The 20,137-nt window shown below is 43.9% G+C and overlaps 1 non-coding gene across 1 annotated transcript; it reads right to left on the bottom strand.

The window, feature by feature from the left end:
• Positions 1 to 561: 561 nt before the first annotated feature.
• Positions 562 to 811, bottom strand: LOC121293470. The gene has a single exon (XR_005946545.1). It is a non-coding gene; the product is annotated as a small nucleolar RNA SNORA53 (small nucleolar RNA).
• Positions 812 to 20,137: the final 19,326 nt, after the last annotated feature.

The following is a 20,137-nucleotide window of genomic DNA, read 5'->3' as shown; positions in this document are numbered from 1 at the left end:
GCCTTCTTGATAGCTTTGATGAGAATGACGAGAAGAAGGGCCCGTCGCTGATTAGCACAACTCAGGGAAGACTGTCGTCCTGAGGAACGAGAAACAGCAGGGCCCCAGGAAGACCCAGATGTTGACATTGAGGTACCAATTGATTCATATGTATGATCAAATCCATAAAGGCGTTTGGCATGATTATGATGCAGCTCATACATGGAGTTGAGTGAAAGACAATGGTGCAGGCATCTTCGCTTGTCTAAAGATGTGGTGGCTCATATTTGATACCTTCTCCATGGGGAACTCACGCAGCATGGGCTTGGAGGGCATTCAATGCCAGTTTCTGTATCCTGGAAGTCGGTAGCTGAAAAGTCATGGGGGAGTATTGGATGGTGTCATGGTGGGGCCCTGGGAAATCAGGGTGCATGTGGTCTTGAGAAAGGGAGAGGTCTGGTCAACAAAGGGCATGGAACATTAAAGGGTACTGTGGGGAGGACAGGAATTTCAGCAAGAACAATAATGGGGTCAAAGGTAACTTGGAGGCTTAATATTTGCAATATTTAAACCAGATGGATTTTGATAAACATAGCAGCAAAGTTCTGACGGCAGCAACACCCTGGAGTAACAGGTTGTTCACATCAGAACTGAGGGGCTACCGTGCGGGTATATTACTTTAACATGCCAATGACTCAAGTACCTTTGACTGCACAACCACAAGTTGATGAATGTCACACTGAAGTTTTTTGCTAACGGATCCTTCCAGGGCTCTACTGGGGACCTATGCGGAATCTCACAATTGGCGTCACATAAATGCATAAGGGAGGTGACCAATGCCCTTTTCAATAAAGCTCACCATTATGTGCAGTTATGCATGGATGAAGCAAGCCAGGCTACCAGAGCTGTGGGATTCGCTGTGATCTCAGGCTTTCCGCAAGTGCAGGGCGCCATCGATGCACACACGTGGCCTTGAGAATTCTCTGGCAGCAGCCTGAGAGATTCATTAATAGAAAAGGATTTTGCTCTGTGAGCATCCAGCTAATTTGTCCAGCTAATCCTAGAAAGCATATCATGCATGTTTGTGCCAGGTACCTAGGGAGCTCACACAACTCATATACTTTGAGCAAATCTCAGGAACCGGAGATATTTGAGGGACCTCAGTGCTTTTAGAGTTGGGTCCTCTGTGATAAGGGGTATCACCTAAAGACAAGGCTAACGATGCCCATTTGTCATCAACAAAGTGCATCTGAAGAGAGATACAATGCTGCACATTCAGCCACAATGTCCTTAAGTCTGCACTGGAGTGCTGCTTTGGTCTGCAGTAGGAAGAATTTAAGGGTTAATTTCCATCTAAAGTCTAGTCTTTCTTTAATTTAGTAATCAACTAAAAGTTGCTGTTTGGGTAGGAAGAAGGTAAGTTTTAGGCTAGCTTTTAAACAGGGTTTATACAGGCTCTGCTTGCAGCTACAACTAGTTAATTAGATAACTAGCTTAAACAGATTTTTAGAGGCTAGATTCAGAGAGTATAAAAACAGGCCATCTTACAGTGCTGACTTTGTCTGCACTGGAGTGCTGCTTTGGGCTGCAGTAGAGTGCTTAAGTTGGAGTTTGGTGACTGAGGGAGTTCAGTGAAGAGGGAATGAGGAGATCCTTTGAGTACCATGAGTACGGTCGGGTAAGTATTTACTACTTTTATCACTTATAGTTTTTAAGGTCTTATTTTTGGTTCATCATTTGTAAGGGCTATGTTCTGTAACAACTAGGAGCAGGGAAGAAGGCCCTGGAGTAATTGATAATATTTGATATTAAGTATCTTCCAAAAGGTTTAATTTAATTTAAAGAGGTAAGTCATGGCAGGAGAGCTCAAAGCCATGGTGTGGTCCTTCTGCTCTATGTGGGAAGCCGGGAACATTTCCAGTGCCCGGGGCCAGCATGTGTGATGGAAGTGTCTCCAGGTGTAGCTCCTGGAAGCCCGGGTTTCAGAGCTGGAGCGGCGGCTGGGACACTGTGGAGCATCCGTGAGTCAGAGAGTATCGTGGATAGCACATATAGAGAGGTGGTCACACTGCAGGCTAAGAGTCCACAGGCAGGAAGGGAATGGGTGACCACCAGGCAGAGCAAGAAGACTAGGCAGGCAGTGCAGGAATCTCCTGTGGCTATTCCTCTGCAAAACAGATATACTGGTTTGGATACTGTTGAGGGGAATGGTCTCTCAGGGGAAAGCAGCAACAGCCAAATTCATTGCACCATGGTTGGCTCTGCTGCACAGGGGAGGAGTAAAAAGTGTGGGAATGCAATAGTTGTAGGGGATTCAATTGTAAGGGGAATAGGTAGGCATTTCTGTGGCTGCAAACTAGGAACTAAATTAAAGAATAGGTCCTCAAGGGTTATAATCTCTGGATTACTACCCAAACCACATGCAAATTGGCATAGGGACGTGAGAATTAGGGAAGTAAACACATGGCTATAGGAGTGGTGTGGGAAAGAGGGGTTCCATTTCGTGAGGCACTGGCATCAGTATTGGAACAGGAGGGATCTCCACCTGAACTGATCTGGGACCAATGTTCTAGCGAAAAGGGTAAATAGGGTGGTCAACAGGACTTTAAACTAGAAAGTTGGGGGGGGGTGGTGATGGAGGGAAGGGTAAAACTCCAAGAAGTATGACTAATGGGAAACAGAGCAGCAGGTTAGCATGTGTGGTGGGGGGATGGATTCAACTGCATGGAAAATTATGAAAAAACTAAAAAGAAAGGAGAGCCCAGGAGAGGCTAGTAAAGTCTCCAGGAGAAGGAATTCCTGGAGTGCATATGGGATGGTTTTCTGGGCCAATACGTTGAGGAACCAACTAGAGAACAGGCCAAAACAAAAACAGAATTACCTGGAAAAATTGAGCAGGTCTGGCAGCATCGGCAGAGAAGAAAAGAGTTGACGTTTCGAGTCCTCATGACCCTTCAACAGAACTGAGTGAGTATAAGGAGAGGGGTGAAATATAAGCTGGTTTAAGGTGGGGAGGGGGTGGGAGAGAAGTTGGGGGGGTGGTGTGGTTGTAGGGACAAGCAAGCAGTGATAGGAGCAGATAATCAAAAGATGTCATAGACAAAAGAACAAAAAAACACAGAGGTGTTGAAGGTGGTGATATTATCTAAACGAATGTGCTAATTAAGAATGGAATGTAGGGCACTCAAGGTACAGCTCTGGTGGGGGTGGGGTGGAAAGACTAGCAGGGCATAAAAGATTTAAAAATAATGGAAATAGGTGGGAAAAGAAAATTCTAAAAAATTATTGCAAAAAACAAAAGGAAGGGCGAAGAAACAGAAAGGGGGTGGGGATGGAGGAGGGAGTTCAAGATCTAAAGTTGTTGAATTCAATATTCAGTCCGGAAGGCTGTAAAGTGCCTAGTCGGAAGATGAGGTGCTGTTCCTCCAGTTTGTGTTGGGCTTCACTGGAACAATGCAGCAAGCCAAGGGCAAGAGAGCAGGGTGGAGTGTTAAAATGGCAAGAGACAAGGAGGTTTGGGTCATTCTTGCGGACAGACCGCAGGTGTTCTGCAAAGCGGTCGCCCAATTTATGTTTGGTCTCTCCAATGTAGAGAAGACCGCATTGGGAGCAATGAATGCAGTAGACTAAGTTGGGGAAATGCAAGTGAAATGCTGCTTCACTTGAAAGGAGTGTTTGGGCCCTTGGACGGTGAGGAGAGTGGAAGTGAAGGGGCAGGTGTTACATCTTTTGCGTGGGCATGGGGTGGTGCCATAGGAGGGGGTTGAGGAGTAGTGGGTGATGGAGGAGTGGACCAGGGTGTCTCGGAGGGAACGATCCCTACGGAATGCAGCCAGGGGAGGTGAAGGGAAGGTGGGTTTGGTGGTGGCATCATGCTGGAGTTGGCGGAAATGGCGGAGGATGATCCTTTGAATGCGGAGGCTGGTGGGGTGATAAGTGAGGACAAGGGGGACCCTATCATGTTTCTGGGAGGGAGGAGAAGGCGTGAGGGTGGATGCGTGGGAGATGGGCCGGACACGGTTGAGGGCCCTGTCAACGACCGTGGGTGGAAAACCTCGGTTAAGGAAGAAGGAGGACATGTCAGAGGAACTGTTTTTGAAGGTAGCATCATCGGAACAGATGCGACGGAGGCGAATGAACTGAGAGAATGGGATGGAGTCCTTACAGGAAGCGGGGTGTGAGGAGCTGTAGTCGAGGTAGCTATGGGAGTCGGTAGGCTTGTAATGGATATTGGTGGACAGTCTATCACCAGGAGATTGAGACAGAGAGGTCAAGGAAGGGAAGGGAAGTGTCAGAGATGGGCCATGTGAAAATGATGGAGGGGTGGAGATTAGAAGCAAAATTAATACATTTTTCCAAGTCCCGACAAGAGCATGAAGCAGCACTGAAGTAATCATCTAGTCTTTCCACCCCACTCCCACTAGAGCTGTACCTTGAGTGCCCTGCCATCCATTCTTAATTAGCACATTCGTTTAGATAATATCACCACCTTCAACACCTCTGTGTTCTTTTGTTCGTCTGTGACATCTTTTGATTATCTGCTCCTATCACTGCTTGCTTGGCCTACAACCACACCAAATCCTCTCCCCACCATCCCACCTCCCCCCCCCCCAACCTTAAACCAGCTTATATTTCACCCCTCTCCTTATATTCACTCAGTTCTATTGAAGGGTCATGAGGACTCGAAACGTCAACTCTTTTCTTCTCCGCCGATACTGCCAGACCTGCTGAGTTTTTCTAGGTAATTCTGTTTTTGTTTTGGATTTCCAGCATCCGCAGTTTTTTGTTTTTATCTCTAGAGAACAGACCATCCTAGACTGGTTATTGTGCAATGAGAAAGGAATAATTGGCAATCTAGTTGTGTGAGGCCCCTTGGGGATGAGCGACCTAATATGATAGAATTCTTCATCAAGATGGAGAGTTGATTCTGATACTAGGGTCCTGAATCTTAATAAAGGAAACTATGGTGGTATAAGGCTCGTGTTGGCTATGATAGATTGAGAAACATTACTTAAAGGGATGACGGTGGATAGGCAATGGAAAACATTCAAAGAGTGCATGTGTGAACTGCAGCAATTGTTTATTCCTGTCTGCAGCAAAAGTAAAACAGGAAAGGTGGTCAAACCATGGCTTAAGGAAAATTAGAGATAGTATTAGATCCAAGGAAGAGGCATACAAATTGGCCAGAAAAAAACAACAGGCCTGAGGATTGGAAGCAGTTTAGAATTCAGCAAAGGAGGACCAAGGGATTGATTAAGAAGGGGAAAATAGAGTGTGAGAATAAGCTTGTGGGGAACATAAAAACTGACTGTAAAAGTTTCTATAGGTATGTGAAGAGAAGAAGATTGGTGAAGACAAATGTAGGTCCCTTACAGTCAGAAATAGGGGAATTTATAACGGGGAACAAAGAAATGGCTGACCAACTAAATACATACTTTGGATCTGTCTTCACAAAGGGGGACACAAATAACATACCAGAAATGTTGGGGAACACAGGGTTTAGTGAGAGGGAGGAACTGAAAGTAATCAGTATTAGTAGGGAAATGGTGTTGGGGACATTGATAGAATTGAAGGCTGATAAATACCCAGGGCCTGATAATCTACATCCCAGAGTACTTAAGGAAGTGGCCCTAGAAATAGTGGATGCATTGATGGTCATCTTCTGAGGTTCTATAGACTCTGGAACATTTCTGACAGATTGGAGGGTAGCTAATGTAACCCCACAGTTTAAAAAGGGAAGTAGAGAGAAAACAGGGAATTATAGACCAGTCAGCCTGACGTCGGTAGTGCGGAAAATTCTAGAGTCCATTATAAAAGATTTAATAGCTGAGCACTTGGAAAACAGTGGCAGAATCAGACAGAGACAGCATGGATTTACTGGAATTTTTCAAGGATGTAACTAGTAGAGTTGATGAGGAGGAGCCAGTGGATGTGGTTTATTTGGACTTTCAGAAGGCTTTCAAAGTCCCACATAAGAGATTAGGGTGTAAAATTAAAGCACATGGGATTGGGGGTAGTGTATTGAGATGGATAGAAAACTGGTTGGCAGACAGGAAACAGAGTAGGAGTAAATGGGTCTTTTTCTGAATGGCAGGCAGTGACTAGTGGAGTACCGCGGGGATTGGTGCTGGGACCTTAGCTATTCACAATATACATTAATGATTTAGATGAGGGAACTAAATGTAATATCTCCAAATCTGCAGATGACACAAAGCTGGGTGGGAGGGTGAGCTGTGAGGAGGATGCAGAGATGCTTCAGTATGATTTGGACAAGCTGAGTGAGTGGGCAAATGCATGGCAGATGCAGTATAATGTGGATAAATGCGGGCTTATTCACTTTGGTAGCAAAAACAGGAAGGCAGATTATTATCTGAATGGCTATAAATTAAGAGAGGGGAATGTGCAACGAGACCTGGGTGTCCTCATACACCAGTTGCTAAAGGTAAGCATACAGGTGCAGCAGGTGGTAAAGAAGGCAAATGGTATGTCGGCCTTCATAGCGAGAGGAACAGGGGTGTCTTGCTGCAATTATACAGGGCCTTGGTCAGACCACACCTGGAATATTGTGTGCAGTTTTGGTCTTCTAATCTGAGGAAGGATGTTCTTGCTACAGAGGGAGCGCAGCGAAGGTTTACCAGACTGATTCCTGGGATGGTGGGACTGACATATGAGGAGGGATTGAATTGGTCAGGATTATATTCGCTGGAGTTCAGAAGAATGAGGGGGGATTTCATAAAAATCTATAAATTTCTAACAGGACTAGACAGGGTAGATGCAGGAAGGATGCTCCCGATGTTGGGGGAGTCCAGAACCAGAGGTCATAGTCTGAGGATACGGGGTAGACCATTTAGGACTGAGATGAGGAGAAATTTCTTCACCCAGAGATTGGTGAGCCTGTGAAATTCACTGCCACAGAAAGTAGTTGAGGCCAAAACATTGTATGTTTTCAAGAAGGAGTTAGATATAGCTCTTAGGGTGAAAAGAATCAAAGGATATGGGGAGAAAGTGAGAGCAGGCTATTGAGCTGGATGATCAGCCATGATCATAATGAATGGTGGAGCAGGCTCGAAGGGCCGAATGGCTTACTCCTGCTCCTAGTTTCTATGTTTCTATAATAAGGCGGACTATTGGCCTCTTAAAGATGCATTTCAGATATTTGGACTGATCAGGCGGGCCTCTCCAGTTCTCACCACAGAGGGTGTTCCACATCATCGTTGTTTGTTGTGCCCTGCACATCCTACTGCTGCAAAGGGGGGATGTTTTCCTACAGGAAGACATGGAGGACATTGAAGGTGATGAACTTAAAGAGGGTGAGGATTCAGATGAGCCACATGAGGATCCCATTGCATGGACTCAATGTAGAAGACATGCCCATGACAACCTCATAGCTACAAGATTCCAGGAGGAATAAGGTGAAGACAAGTTGTTATGAGTTCAGTTCTCTTCACGCTTCAATGCAGGGAAGACAACAACACATTACTGGGGATGCGGTGGTATAGTGGTATTGTCACTGGGCTAGTACTCCAGATAACCAGGATAATTCTCCAGTGTCCACGGCAGATGGTGAAATTTGAATTCAATGAAAGTCTGGAATTAAAAGTCTAATGATGACCACGAAACCATTGTTAATATTCGGAAAAAACCATCTGGTTCATTAATGTCCTTTAAGGAAGGAAATCTGCTGTCCTTACCTGGTCTGGTCTGGCCTACATGTGACTCTAGACCCACAGCAATGTGGTGGACTCTTAAATGGCCTAGCAAGGCACTCAATTCTCAAGGGCAATTAGGGATGGGCAATAAATGCTGGCCCAGCCAGAGATGCCCACGTTCCATGAACGAATAAAAAAAAACATTCATTAATCATCTTTGACATATCACAAAAGGTCAACACTCTCACAATGATCACAAAGGAAGCATAAGTCACTTTCAACCCTAACAATGGGGTCATCCTTGGAAGATGCAGTAACCTAGGGAACCATGTGGCTGCTATGGAATGGGATACGTACTCCACTAGTGCACATCCCTAAACAAGTACAAATAGTGCAGTCCTTTCAAGCATGGTGCCAACAAGTTAGTGGCCATGGCATCCTTCAAGAGGCTGAAACATTATTGCTTGTGTAGATACACTCATGCCAGCGTGACAGCAGCTTAGCAAGGTGGTTCTAAGAGGAAAAACATTCAATTCTCTTGGCCATCTCAAGATGGAGCTACATCCGGACAGCACCATCTCTCCAAACGCCAGCTCTCATGCATGATTAATGCAGAGGCTGCATCTTGATACTGAGCCCCAAGATGCCATTGGACATCAGGACACAGTGATCTGTCACACGACAGTATGGATGCAAACTTGCGAGTTTTTTTAACATTGTCCTCAAAGAGGGTCGTTCTGCAGGACCATCGTGTGATTATTGACGAACAACTATCGTCAGAAGCCTGCCAAGTTTACGTTCTGCATTGCCATGGCAACTGGGAGAGATGTGGCCCAGTCAGTTTTCACATGCAGTCAATGATAACTTATTCCCTTTATAGATACTGCTGAGCACTCGAGACATGTACCAGAGCATCGCTTTCATATCATTACAGTCCTTGATATTGTCCATTTCACAATGGCCCATCCTTTCCATGAACCCTAAGTCAATGAGTGCACAGTCATGCAATGTATTCCATATCGATTTACGTTCTGTGACTTCATAGAAGGATGTGGTGAAGCATCACTAGGCAGTCATTCAGGAGCAAATTAATTGGATGGCTTCATCAGGATGATGAGCACACACCTCTGACATCACACACTCATTCTCGTCTAGCAGACATTTCAAATGTCACCCAGTGGAACCAACTTCCATCGCTCAGCATCATGAATGGGGAGAGTGGAAACTAATAAATGAATAAAGTTCAGCCTGAAAAGCAGCGAGAAAATAATGCTGCAAGGAAGGCATGAAAAGCTATGGTGTTCTTTGAATGATACATTTATCAGAACCTCAGTCATAAAATAAAGTGCACTTGGGTGAAAAGACTGCAACGTGGGTTGCGATAAATACTTATAACATCACAAACTACAGACTTCATGCGACAACGTCAGGATAATTGCCAACTTTCTAAACAATTCTTATGAGGTGAGGTTGGGCCATAACTTCCGTGGAGAGGCAGTTAGATTGCCTTTGTCAGGAGGTGGCCAGGGGATGGGGGTAGTCCGGTGGTTGGGGAGGGTGTAAGGTAAGTGAGTAGGATAGCGCGGGAGGGTGGCGTTGGGGTGTTCGGGTCGGGGTTCAGGTGGTCAGTGGTTGGTCGGGCGGTCAGTGGGAAGGGGGGTTGGTCAATGGAGGGGTCGGGTGGTCAGTGGAGGGATTGGCTGGTCAGTGGTGAGTTGGCAGAGGGTCAGGTGGTCAGTTGGGGCAGTCAGTTGGGTGGGTCGGGTGGTCAGTGTGGGGCATCAGTAGGAGGTTGGTCAATGGTGGGAGGTTTAGTGGTCAGTGGTGGGGGGGGTTAGTGGAGGGCCCTGTGTGGGGTGTGGACAGTAGTTGGGAGGTCTGGAGGGTAGGCAGGGGGGTGTGGAGGGTAGTCAGGAGGTCGGGGGGTAATAAGGGGGTGGGGGGGTAGTAGGAGGGGGTGGGACGGTAGTTGCAGCTCCTTTGGGTGGTCAGAATGGTGTAAGCTAATTGGGTAGGATAGCACGGGTGTTAGTGTTGGGGGGGGTGCAGTTGGGTAGGCAGGGTTGGGTAGTTCAGTAGGAGGGTCAGGTAGGCAGTGGGTGGTCAGGTGGTCAGTGGGTTGTGTTGGGTGGTCATTGGGGGGTGGTCAGTGGTGGGGGGGTTGGGTGGTCAGTTTGTGGGTCAGTCAGGAGGGTCAGGTGTTCAGTGGGGGATTCGAGAGTGGCGGGGGAGTTGGGTGGTCCGTGGATGGGTCAGTTAGGGGATCAAGTGGTCAGTGGGAGAGTGGAGAGTGGCAGGGGTGTTGGGTGATCAGTGGAGAAGTAGGTTGGGTCGGGTGGTTGGTGGGAGGGTGGTCAGTGGCGGTGGGTTGAGTGGTCAGTGGTGGGGAGAATAGTAGGGGTTCTCGTGAGGGTTGTGGGCGGTGTCATCAGGGCTTGGAAGGGTAATCGGAGGGGATCCTTTGGGAACTGGGGAGGCTGGTTGGGGTGTGTGGAGGGTAGTCAGGGGGTCGGAGGATAGCTGGGGAGTGGGTGTAGTCAGTGGGTAGGAGGGTAGTTGTGGGGTCTGTGTGAATTTGGGAGGGTAGTTGTGGGGCAGTTGGCGTAGTCAGGGGGTCTGTGGGTGGGTCAGGAAGGTAGTTAGGGGGCTTGGGGGAGTACTCGGGCATGGTTAGGGAGTAGTCGGGGATCCCATGGGGTGTCGGGGGGCTGGTTGGGAGTAGTTGGGGGGCAGACAGGGGTCAATACTATAGTTCCCCAGGAGCTAAAAGCAGTTTTAATTCTTCTAACTTTTCCTGGGTAACTATCCCAGTAAGAGAGTCGGAACCATCCAAAGACTGTGATTTAAAGCAGAGCATCGGATGGTGCACAGTACAGGGTAATTGCCCATCAAAAGTTTGAACTTCCTGGGCAATTGCTATGCTGTCCTTACATGGGGACTTTGGGGGTCCCCTAGCACCTATTTGGTGTGCTGCCCCCACTCCCCCGCCCCGGGTATGATGCCCTGGACATCGGAAGTTATGTGCCAATAATGTATGCCTCAGATGCAAACATCACATGTGTATTGTCCAGCTGTCATTTTCATATAGGAAGTGCCTTTGTTCATGTCACTGATGTGGAACTAAAGGCGATCAACTGTGATGAGATTGAGTGAGACTTCATGGAGCCGAAGAACAAGATGGGAGATAATTGGAGGGTGTCATTTGTACCCTTGATGAATGTGGGACCTTGCATACATCGATTATCCAAAAATTCCTGAGACTTAGAGAGGGATAAATGTGAAATATATTTACAATAGTGCAGATTATATACAGTGAATAAACACCCATGCCACCACTGTGCATTCAAAACTTTGCCATTTTCCTGTCTCTATTGCTGAGTCTGGCAGTTCTGATATCCGCAGCAGAGGTGGAGGCAGCCTGCTGACTGCTATGCCCTGTTGTCTGAGATGACTTTCCCCTCATTTGGCAAAGTCCTACTTTCCCCAGTTCTGGTGACAGTTTCCCAAGACTCCAGTCTTTGAGCCACACATTTAACTCTCTCACCTTATTTTCCCTATGCCAATTTGATCATGGTTCAGGTAATAATCCAGAGATTATTACCTTTGAGGTTCTGCTTTTTAATTTACCCCCTTGCTGCTCATACTCTTTAAGCAGAACCACATTCCTAGTCCTACCTATGTCGTTGGTACCTACATGAACCCTGGCACTGGCAGGCAATAGAGCCTCAGGACTCCTCTCGGCTGCAGAGAACTGTCTCAAACCCTCTGACCATACTGTCCCCGACTACCACTACATTCCTATTAACTCCCACTGCTTGAATGGATTCCTGTACCATTGTGCCATGGTCAATTCGCTCATCCACCCTGCAGCCCCCCTGCTTTCATCTGTCGAGGCTGCAAGAATCTCGAACCTGTTGGATAATTACAAGGGTTGAGGCTCTTGCATTTCTACCTGCCTGATCCCCTTGCCTGCCTTGCTTGCAGTCACACCCTCCTGTCCCTGATCATAGGCCAGATCAGATGACCACATCCTAAGAGGTGTGACTGCCTCCTGGTACAAAGTGTCCAGATAACTTTCCCCCTCTTTGATGTGTCAGTGTCTGCAGCTCGGCCTCCAGCTCAATGACTCAGCCAAAGTTCCTCCAACTGCAGACAATTACTGCAGATGTGTTTGTCTTGGGTTGCACAGGTATTCATGAGCTCCCACATTCTCCAGCCACCACACATTACCTGCCCTGCCATCTTTAAAGCATGTAATTAATTAATTATTTTATATATTATTTTAAGTTAATGTCTACTTCTGGCTGTGCTTATATTCTTATTATTTCAATAAATATTCTATCAATTAGCCTGATTGAAATTCCCTAGCTAAGATTAATGGGAAATACTGACCAGCCAATCTAATAAGCTTTACTAAAATAGTAAAGCTACTATTATTAGTAAACCTTCCACAACTAATAAAATCTTCCAATTATTAAAATTACCCAAGTTTAGAGAGATAAATGAGAAAAATATTAACTAACCATTCAACTACCTATTTTCCTGTGAAGTCACACTAGGTTTTCTCAGAACACAAGTCAGGTCACTTTGGAGCCACAGACTGGACTGAATGTCTCTCATGTTCCTCCTCTCGCCTGCTTCTCTAGATGTTGCAGACTGCTTGTCCCAGAGTCCTCCTCTTGCCTGCTCCTCTCTATTCCTGGATGAAAGTGTTGTCTTACGATGAAAGTTTGAGCAGATTGAACCTATATCCATCAGAGTTTAGAAGAATGAGAACTGATCTTATTGAAACATCTGAGGGGGCTTGATAGGGTAGATGCTGAAAAGATGTTTCCCCGCGTGTAGGAGTTTAGAACAAGGGGGCACAGTTTAAAAATAAGTGGTCTCCAATTTAAGGTGGAGTTGAGGAGGAACTTTTTCTCTCAGAGGGTCATTGGTTGTTGGAATTCTCTTCCCCAGAGAGCAGTGGAGGCTGGGTCATTGAATATATTCAAGGCTGAGTTAGAAAGATTTTTGATCAACAAGGGAGCCAAAGGATTTGCAGGGCAGGTAGGAAAGTGGAGTTAAGGCCACAATCAGATCAGCCATGATCTTATTGAGTTGTGGAGCAGGCTTAATGGTTCAAATGGCCCACCCCTGCTCCTATTTCTTATGATCATATGATCTTACTGCAGACTTGCTTGGCTGGGAACGTGATGTCTTATGAGATATCTTCTGCACTGACATCTCTATCTAATCTCGTTTTATTTATTTAATTAATTCAAGTTAACATATTTAATCAAATTGGCTTATATGTTTTAGTTTTTTAACATATTCACTTGATCTATTCATAAATTTAACTGGATCAAATTAAATATTTACCTGTAACTTACCCCTTCTACACCTCCTTGTGCTGTGATGTCAGTTTGTGATTATTTTTCCATCCATGCTGCTCTCAGACTCAGACCTCACACTTTTCTACCACTCCACTCCCCCTTTCCAAATAGTTCAGTTCTCTTGGCACTGATGGTTAATGCCTTCTTGCATGCCTGTGAGGTTCTATTGGAAATGACAGGATCTGTGACTTAACATAGGCCTAAGAACTGCTGCATTCTGTGTAATGTCTATCTGTAGAGCAATGCCTCAGGTGAGATCAACCCAGCACTGATTGGACCATCATTGTAGCCAAATTTCTACATTTGACATGAAAGAATCAAACTGACAGAAAACTTACAGGATCTGTCATAATTTTCCATTTTAATATTCTGGAAGTTGACATTTCCAACATTGTTAAACTATACTGTGTTATACTGAAAAGCCAATCTGGATAAGGTAGCAGGGAAATTTGAGATCTCATGGGGTGGTTGTCGCTGTGACTTATCCCAGGCCAAGATAAGGTCCCACCCTCAGTGTTACGAGCCATGGGTAACAGTGTGGAAACAGTGAACTTTCGATGGTGAAGGCAGAAGAGCTAGAATCATGAGGGACAATGGCTGCTTACAGGCGGAAGATCCTTCAAGAAGAGGATTTGTGTTTCTTTTAAGCACACATGAGGAAGGCAACAGGAAAGCAACTCATATATTCTTTTTGCTAGTCATATCATTCATTGCTTGAAAATTGAGGATGGAAGGCTCTTAGAAGCAACTGAAGAGGAAGGTGCAAGACCGTGTGGAGAAATGAGCTGAGGACCAGCCCTCAGGTAGATCACTACTATTGCTACAGTTTGGATATGAGCTTAAGTTTCTTGAGTGAGCTTAAATTCACAACCTTCAAACTCAGAGGTAAGAGTGCTGCCACTGACCTAAGGCTGGCCCTTGCTGTGCACCGTGAACTTGATAAAACTCCATTTGATATCTGCTCCTCAGTGACAAATCCCTTCATGGCTTTGTTCCTCTCTCCCTCTAGTCATGTTTAATCCTATAACAGATGCCCCTATAATGGAGCATGCTAAACCTCGCTAAACCTTCTGCTAGCGCATCTTTCATTCCAATTTTAAAATCAAGTGCAATAACATTCCTTCAAATTTTGAAACATTTCCCTACCTCATCACATCACTGTTGAAATCTTTATCCCCAAAGCTCCAGGCTTGATTCATTCAGTGCTTTCCCTGTCAGCCTCCTGAGACTTACCTCTTTGAAAATGTCTTCTATCAGCTCACCTAATTATTCTCTCTCTTTCCTACTTAGATCCCTGTGTTCTTATAAAGCTTTGGGGTGTTTCATTAGTTGGAAGGTAATGTGGAAATGCAGGTTTTTCATCACCTAATTGACATTCTATTATGGATTTATATGGCACTGCATTTAAATTATTTACATTTGAAGTATTTTGTGCAACCTTGCTTTTAAAGTTTACTGTAATATTAGGAAAAATTGCACATTTGTTAAATTTGTAACGTTCCTTTAATCATAGTTCAGAGGCCAGACAGGATATGAATTTATCAGATAGAAATTTTTTGTTGCTCAGAAAGTTTTATTAAAATTTGTTCTCAGGATATGGGATGACACTGGCAAAGTTGTATTTAATTGCTGATCTCTAGTTTCACTGAGAGGATCTGCTTTATTAGTTTCAAAGACTGGAATTAGATTTAATAAAGAGATAAATCCAGTAGCTAAAAGCAGAGCCACAGAGGGTTTATTGTTCATTTGCTGAGCACACTACTGAAAGCTTATCTGCATGTCAAGGTAACAATAGATGCTCTTGAAGGTATGGGGAATTGGGAATCACCCGTGAGAGCCATCTAAGATGTGAAAGTCAAAAAAATCATAGGGTAAGTAGGCTAGAAAGCACCCAAAAAGGCCATGAAGATGAAAGCACCAACTACAGTGTTTTTCCATTTTAAGCGTTCTGGAAGATGACATTTCCAACATTGTTATGCTACATTGTACTACACTGAAGAGCCAGTCTGGATAAGGGTAGCTGGGAAATCTCAGGGTGGGTGACCCTGTGACTCACCTCAGGCCCAGGTAAGATCCCATGCCCAGGGTTACAAGCCATGGCCAAGAGTGCGGAAAGAGTGAACATAAGAACTAGGAGCAGGAGTAGGCAATTCAGCCCCTCGAGCCTGCCCCGCTATTCATGGCTGATCTCATTTCGGCCTCAACTCCAATTTCCCGCCCTCTCCCCAAAACCTTTCAACCCGTTACTAATTAAAAATCTGTCTATCTCCTCCTTAAATTTATTGTGTCCCAGTATCCACTGCACTCTGAGGTAGTGAATTCCACAGATTCACGACCCTTTGAGAAAAGTAATTCCTCCTCATCTCTGATTTAAATCTACCAGCCTTTAGCCTAAAACTTTGGCCTCTCATTCTAGAATGCCCCACAAGGGGAAACATCCGCTCCACGTCTACTTTGTCTAACCCCTTTAGCATCTTATATACCTCAATTAGATCTCCTCTCATCCTTCTAAACTCTAGCGAGTATAGGCCTAAGCTGCTCAATCTCTCCTCATAAGACAAGCCCCGCATCTCTGGAATCAATCTAGTGAACCTCCTCTGAACCATCTCCAATGCAACTACATCCTCCCTCAAGTAAGAGGACCAAAACTGTGCACAGTACTCCAGGTGCGGTCTCACCAATGCCTTGTACAGTTGCAACAACACTTCCCTATTTTTATACTTGATTCCTTTAACAATAAATGCCAAAATTCCATTTGCCTTCCTTATTACCTGCTGTACCTGCATACCAGCTTTCAGTGATTCATGCACGAGGACATCCCGATCCCTCTGCACTGAAGCATTCTGAAGTTTCTCTCCATTTAAATAATAAGTCGCCTTTTTATTCTTCCCACCAAAATGGATAACCTCACACTTATCCACGTTAAACTCCATCTGCCAAATTTGGGGCCATTCACCTAACCTGTCCATATCCATTTGTAAATTTCTAATTTCTTCATTGCGACTTACTTTCCCACCTATTTTGGTGTCATCTACAAATTTAGCTATAGTACCTTCTATCCCTGAATCCAAGTCATTAATATAGATTGTAAATAGTTGAGTCCCAAGGACTGAACCCTGTGGCATCCCACTAGTTACAGCTTGCTATCCAGAAAAAAAGGTCCATTTATCCCAACGCTCTGCTTTCTGTTGGTTAGCCAATCCTCTATCTAAGCTAATATATTACCCTAACTCTGTGTAACCTTATTTTGTGTATTAATCTTTTGTGCAGCACCTTATCAAAGGCCTTCTGGAAATCCAGATATACTACATCTACAGGGTCCCCATTATCCACTTTGCTTGTCACATCTTCAAAGAACTCTAGCAAATTAGTCAAAAACGATCTACTCTTCATAAAACCATGCTGACTCTGATGGACTGCATTTTGATTTTCTAAATGCCTCTTTACTACTTCCTTAATAATGGATTCCAACAATTTCCCAATGACAGATGTTAAACTAAGTTGTCTATAGTTTCCTACTTTCCGCCTCCCCCACTTTTTGAACAGTATTTGATTAAAAGAAAAGCAACAAGTGTGAATCTTGGCATAAGTGAGGAATCAGGGGAAAAGATCTGCACTAAATTGAACATCCTATCCTAAAATACCACAAACAGTACCACTGATCTGTATTCTTTATTAGAATCTATAGAACTTGTCCTGATTGTTAAATTATCTGCATATTCAAATGATTTCAGTAGAAATGTTAAATTGCCTCAGGTAATAATGCTTTTATTACTGGCAAATGTGGTTTCACTTTTAATATGTATAACAATTACTCAAGATGTAATGTGGCTTCCACTGGGAAAGCAGCATGTGCTAAGCTGGGAATGCTGAAACAAAACTCTTCTGAGAGCAGATAACTTATTTTGGCCAATGCGCACACCATGGCAGCAAAATTAACATTCACATCATTATGAGTAGGAGCAAAACCCAGAGGGTTGCTGAAGGAATGGAGCAAGTTTTCTACTTAATATTCATTAGCTATACTGAAACAGTCATTAAAATCCATGGCCATATTAGATTCAAAGTCTATCTGCGGTGGCAACTTTTGAGTTTCTTTTGAACAAGTGTTAGGTTGAAAAACGGAGAACTTCCCCTGGATATGTGAGCAAACCTGGGGTGTCCCATATGCTATTTAAATCTGTTTCTATCCCTTTCACCACTATAGACTGTCTCTTATATTCAAGAACAATTTCTATTTATATAGAACCTTTAATGTAGTAAAGTATTCCAAGGTGCTTCACAGGAGCATTAGCAAATAAAATCTGAGCCACATAAGGAGATAATTAGGGCTGATGATCGAAGAAAGAGGTGGATTTTAAGGAGTGTCTCAAAGGAGGAAAAGGGCCTGGGAAGATTAGGGAGAGAATTCCAGAGGTTACGGACTCAGCAGCTGAAGGGAGAACCACCAACGGTGGTTAAAATTGGGAATGCGCAAGAGGCTAGAATCAGAGGGACATAGATATGTGGAGGATATAGGGTTGGAGGAGAGTACAGAGATTGGGAGCCATGAAGGGATTTGAAAACAAGCATGAGAATTTTAAAATTGAGGTGTTGCTGAACTGGGAGCCAATGTAAATCAGCAAGCACAGAGGTGATGCATGAAAGGGGCCTGGTGTGAGTTAAGATATGGGCTGCAGAGTATTTGATGGCCTTTACTTTATGTAGGGTGGAAGATTGGTGGCTGCCCAGGCGGGTATTAGAATTGTCAAAGATAGAGGTAGCAAAGGCATGGGTGAGAGTTTCAGCAGCACATGAGCTGAGGCAGGGTTGAAGTTGGATGACCAATGTGGAAGTAAGCGGTCTTAGTGATGGCATAGATATATGATTTTGAGCTCATCTCAGGTTGCGACAACAAGGTTATGAACAGTCTGGTTCAGCCTCAAAGACAGTTGCCAGGGAAACAAATGGAGTTGTGGCTAGGGAACACAAGTTTGTGGTGGGCTTGAAGACAATGGTTTTGGTCTTCTAAATACTTGGAGGAAATTTCTGCTCATCCAGTACTGGATATTAGACAAGCAATCTGACAATTTAGAAATAGAAGAGAGAAAGGTGGTGGTGAGGTAGTGGTGGGTGTCATCAGCACAAATCTGGAACCTAAAATTTATTTGGATGATGTTGCTGTGTGGCAGCAAGTAAACGAGAAATAGGAAGGGGAGGGGGGGAATCAAGGATAAATGTTTGTGAGGACTATAGAGTTTATAGTGTGAGTGAAGGAGGAAAAGCCATTACAGGTGATTCTGGATAGATCAAAATGGAACCAAGCTGGATGACAGCAGGGAGGCATCAGAGGCAAATGATGTGGTCAACTGTGTCAAAGTCTGCACAGAGGGGATAGTTCACAATGTCCACAATCACATAGGATGTTTTTTGTTTGTTTGATAAGAACTGTTTTGGTACTGTGGCAAGTGCAAAGACCTGATTGGAGGAATTCAAAATTGGAGTTTCAGGAAATTTAGACACAAATTTGGGAGGCAACAACATGTTCAAAGACCTTGGCAAGAAAAGGAAGGTTTGATATTGAGTGATAGTTTGCAAGGATGGACGGGTCAAGGGTTGTTTTTATGAGGAGAGGTGTGATGGTTGAATACTTGAGGGGAAGGGAAACAGAAACATTAACAATATGAACTAAGGGCAAAATGAGTGGTCAGCTGTTTAGTGGGAATAGGGTTGAGGGAGCAGTACATAATAGTGAGCATGAGGGGAGATAGGAGAGAAACTAGAGAAAGGTGAGAGTTCAGGGCAGGATGAAATCTTAGAGGAAGTTTGGGTCTGTCTTATAGGGGAAAGGAGGGAAGTGACAGAGGCTGTAATTAGTTTCTCATTGTTTCTTAACACTTTGTTTTATTAATTTGTGCAAAATTTGCTTCCTAATCACTGTACAATATGATACTTGCAAGTGCATACACTCAGGGCATTACATAGTTCTCCAACTTTAAGTGATGTTCCTCATTGGCAGGGTCAGGACAATGGTGTAGTGGCGATTTTAGAAGTCGTAATACCACTATATTTTCTATGGAGAGTGGCCTCTGAGTGCATTTCTTCTCTCCCCCTTTATTAGGTGTGCTTTCTACTATTTTATTGATTTTTATTTGTACAATGCATTCAAATATTCTATGATATGTAGTGATTAGTGTACACTGTGGTAAAAAGATTAGCAAAATAATGTACATGCTTCTTGACTCTCAATTTGTTTCATGCTGCACCATTAAATTTTGTTTAGTCTCAGAATGAATCTTTGAAGAGGCTGCCCTCACTTCTTTTGTGGATCTCAATTATATCTTGTTCTTCAAACATCTAATAATGTTTGTATGTTATTTATCCATCATAAATCAGTTCAACGACAGAAAAAGGAGCACCATTTGTGAGGGATTCCTGGAAGGGGATGGAAGTAAGTTTGAAGTCACAGCTAACCGATAACTAAGTGCCAGGTGAAAAAACTAATGAAAACTTGGCTAAAAATGGCCATAAAACTGCTGCATCATGATTACATATACATTGTGATTCCAGGACATGTTTGGGACCCCAGTATGATTTTAATGCAAATTCATAGAAGTACCGTTTAATGACTGATTTGAAGATGGATGCTTTTTAAAAATATTTTGAGAATATGGTGGTATTCTGTAAAGAAGGTTTTATGCGTGTGTATGTTTGTTTCCGTAATTAATTAAACTGGGGGAAGGTTAGGTGTCTGTGGGAACTGAGAAATGAAAGATAAAGGAGCTAGATGCATCCACTCTGGTGAAGTGGGTTTATGAGTAAATAGGTCAGGTTTTAAAATTTGCATTAGGTTATAGGCAGGGACTTGACTTTTCAGCTGTTAAATTTCAAGGGGGAGTTTAGAAGTGACAAGGGACTTTTACAACTTACAAACTTTTCATAAGTAAACAAGGAAATGTTTTTAAAATTTGTTTGACCCGGAAGTGGAAGCAATAGGAAAACATGAAAGATTTTTATATTTGGAAAAGTTGAGTTAAAAGAGGTGTTTAAGAACAATGGAATCTAAGGTGAAAGGGAAAAATAATATTTAAGGAAAGATTTTTAGTTGAGTTGGTGATGGCTGTGGGGGAAAACCCACTGAAGACAGCTTCTATG

The sequence above is a fragment of the Carcharodon carcharias genome, chromosome 21 (genome assembly GCF_017639515.1).
Source record: "Carcharodon carcharias isolate sCarCar2 chromosome 21, sCarCar2.pri, whole genome shotgun sequence".
In the NCBI taxonomy this organism is placed as follows: Eukaryota; Metazoa; Chordata; class Chondrichthyes; order Lamniformes; family Lamnidae; genus Carcharodon; species Carcharodon carcharias.
Note: the sequence above shows the minus strand (reverse complement) of the source record. Positions and strands in the feature narration are given on the sequence as shown.